This window comes from Aedes aegypti, chromosome 3, assembly GCF_002204515.2.
Source record: "Aedes aegypti strain LVP_AGWG chromosome 3, AaegL5.0 Primary Assembly, whole genome shotgun sequence".
NCBI classification, from domain to species: Eukaryota; Metazoa; Arthropoda; class Insecta; order Diptera; family Culicidae; genus Aedes; species Aedes aegypti.
The window spans coordinates 140,260,985-140,265,026 of record NC_035109.1 but is presented as its reverse complement, the minus strand read 5'-3'; positions in this window follow the sequence as shown (position 1 = coordinate 140,265,026).

Genomic DNA, 4,042 nt, shown 5'->3' with positions numbered 1-4,042 from the left:
GCCATGAAATGTGTTGTTCACCGAGTCAATATATGAGGAATTGTTTTTTTCTTGTTGAAGATGCAAGCAAACATATCTTGGTGGTAAACTACGGTATAAAATATGATATTGTTTTGAAATTGCTAGAAAATCCCAGTGATCAAGAATCAATACATAGCACTTGTGGGAAAATCGTTGCAGTGAATACTAGTTTACATTCTAGATTCTTTATTTATCCAGATATTACTACACAACTTCCTAACAGATTCTCCTTCAATTACGTGAGAAAGAGTCACGAATTTTAAAGTGCTCCAGAGATTCTTTCAGAATACATTAAGGGAATTCTCAAGGGATTCCTCTAAAGATTGCTGAAGCAAATCAGAAATTCTCCCTACGATTCTTCAAGAGATGCCTGAAGAAATTCCTTAAGAATTTATTCCAGGAAATTCTTTAGCACTCCAACGCTAATACCTGCAGTAATTCCCTTTTTTGTTCTGAAAGTTCCCTCAGGGATTTTAAGAATTTTCTCTAGAAATTTGTACAGGGATTGCTTCCATAGATTCATTCGTAATTTCTATCACACATTTCTCCAGTTGTCACTCCAGGAAAACTTCAAAGATTTCTACAGTCTACTTCTTCTTGGCATGACGTCTTTACTGGGACAAAGCCTGCTCTTCAGCTTGGTGTTCAATGAACACTTCCACAGTTATGAACTTTCTTTGCAAAAATTGCCATTTTCGCATTCGTATACCGTGTGGCTGGTATGATTACACTCCATGCCCAGGGAAGTCAAGGAAATGTCCATTCCGAAAAGATCCTGGACCGACCGGGAATCGAACTCAGACACCTTCAGCTTTGTAGCTGCGGACTCGTAACTTCTCGGCTAAGGAGAGTCCCAATAGGTCAGGAGAAGTGGATGAACTTGTCATTCATTTTTCTGTCAATTCTCATACAAAATCTACTTTTTCTCTGACATAAATTCACTCTAGGTGAACCACTTCCCCTGGCCTATGGATCAGTGCACGAGTTCACCCGTTGACGTTTGAGCGGTGCCGTGTTATTTACGTTACCATGGCAACGAGTGAATTTGGCACCACTCAAACGTCAGATAGTGAACTCGTGCATCGGTCCATAACAAATTTCCACAGTACTTGTAAAAAAAAAACTACAAAGGTTCATTCCAGAATTTCTGAAGACAATGTTTGATGATTTTCCCAGAAAATCCTACAAGAAAGTCCAAAAGTATTCTTCCGAAAATTTCTACCACTGTTTCTACCAGGAACTGTTCTAGAAACCCCGTCAGGGATTATTTTGGGAAATCTTCCAAGAGTTTTTCCACCAACTTCATAACTAAATATTTCAAGGAACTCCTCTAGGACAGGGTTTCCCAACCAGTGGTCCGCAGAGAATTAGCTTCTGGGAATTTCTTTTACGATTCGTTTTAGTTGGAATGTTCTAAAATAGAAAGATATAGTGGGAGATCCCCAGTACTGGACAGCGCCCAATACCGGACAAAGTCGAAAAATTAAGAAATCATGGTTCAATCAAGATGGTGTATAAGAAGAAAATAAAGCTGTAAAGGAGATTCATGTTTGCGTAAAATAACAATTCCTTGAAATATGCATGCCTCTTTGTAAAAGTAGAGATGTTTGAAAATCGTTTAAAAGTTGACGTGATGGTTATCTTACAAACTATGTAAAACTAAAATTATGCCTGTAAATGTTGCAAATGCATTAAATTGGCTATGAAATACTATTCCGGGAGTAAAAACATTCGATAATGTACATATTTACAGATATCAAGCCATTTCCAAATTGTGTCTGCCATTGGGAGCCACCTTTTATGATTGGCCAACTTGGTACGAAAATACCTCATCAAAATGCAATGTCAAAATTTATATTTATATTTTCAAATTTATTTTTGTACGCTACAAAAAAATATAATATTTATCATAAACGGGTAACAGGTTCACATAACACCAATATTTTGTTAATTATGATTTTGGCATGTGTCCGGTACTGGGGGATCTCCCCCTATCATATTGCCGACACATTTCAATAACTTCACTAAAGTGAATCATGGAGATGCTCAAGTGATGCTCTTGTAAAATGGCCCAGAAATTCGCTCAGTTGTTCGAACATTTCTTAACCAAATCAATTCTGCCGTTAAGAATCCACAAATTTTGAAATATTTGATGAAAAACCATATAAGTTTCCTTTAGATATCTAATTGTCATAGTTTAAGCCTGAAATTATAAAACATGCACAATCAAATAAAAAAAATCGTTTGAAATTAGAATTGAAAGTCTGAAATAAAATCAAGATGAATCGAAGCCAAACCTCATATTTTCTCGAGCATGAATTTGGAAAAAATCCGTTTGTACTGAAAACTTGATTAATTAGTCACCAACAACAAGTGACAAATCGATCAAGTTTTCAGCTTAGACAAATATTTGGTTCTCCTCGTTTCGTTGAAAATTTACGATTTGGCTTCGATTCGTCTTCTCTTTAATGAAAGATTGACCAACACGATTACTTCGCGGTTTTCGTAGAAATCATAGGGTAGATTTAGGCGCGTAAAAAAGTCCATATTTTAAACAAAGTGGTGATGAAGAACATGTGCTCCGCGTATCCATATTAATTCAAAAAATTCTCCGCGAGCCGTAAAGGCTGAAAACTCCTGCATTATAGTGTCGAATCAGTTTATGTTGGCACAATTAACGTTGAAGGGTTAATAGGGCGATAAACAAAAACTGAAAAGGTAATAGGGGAACTTACGTATTGTCGGCAGCCTAAGCAGCTGAACTTTTTAGAAGGCAATTTTACGCAACAATGGAGCACAACAATTAGCAGGAGACACCTGAACTACACTTGAGCACTCTTCGTTTATTGATTGTTATACTTAAAACACTATTTTGTTCTCTTAATCTTCTATTTTTCCTCACCAAAGTCACGAGGCACTTGTTCTTTTATCGGCAATGCAATTACTATTGTCGGCAACAAAAATGTTTACTTCGGCAATCCAAAACTGCGCAAAAACTTGTTTATGTATTGGTAAAATTTCGTATTTGTTGACAAATCCTGAAATTAAACGTCACTCATTATGTTCTACTCGTTGAAAGGGCCAATGCAGAAAAATACAGACAACACTGAGAAAATAATTGCAGTTAGAAATAAAATAGCGGAGATTCAAATTGAATACAAAACGCCACTAAATTTATGCAGACTAAGGCGCTGTCCACATATTACGTAACGCTCTAGGGGGAGGGGGAGTAGGCTCAAACTTTGCGGCTCAAACACAATTTTTTTTCATGCAAAGGCCGTTGCGGAGGGGGAATGGTCGAAAATTGTACATTTGAACGTTATGTCATAAATGGACACTGCCTAATTTCATTTTCATTTATTTTATCGAATAAATTTTGTATTCAATCTCACTATGGCAGCATTTTGGCTTTGAAAATTGCCATGTCATGGTTATGAACTTCCAACCTAGAAGTTGCAGCGTGACGTCATGGTTAATTGATTCATAATATTGTGCTCTGCAAGAAAAATCCACGGAACGCGATTATCGGATTACTTGAATTTCAGAGTTGCGTTTGAATGAGTTACATGCATGCTCCTATTTGCTACTCGCACATGCGCTACAGTCTATTTAGGGTGCGGCTAATTTTTCAAAAGTTCTCACAACCAAAAATTCGTGTACTCTTCTGAATTCGAATCATATTAGTAGAGAAACCTCGAAGTTTGAGCCAAAACTATTTAAATTTAGAGGTGCAAGCGTCTTGGAGGAGAATTTTCAAGTTATAAAAAATGGCCTTCAGTGAAGTCACCATAACTTCGGTAATTTCAGCATCATTACCTTAAAAAAATTTTTTTTTTTGAAAACTTTGTGGAACATCAAATTTGTGTAGAATCAAAACTAGTTTCAATAAAAAGTAGTTAACTCCACTTTTTTTTTATTTTACTGATAAAATATCTTTGTTTGACCATAATTTCATGAATACTCAACCGATTCCAAATCTTTTTGCATGGTTTGAAGCTTATTTAATTGTGTTCAAACTTTG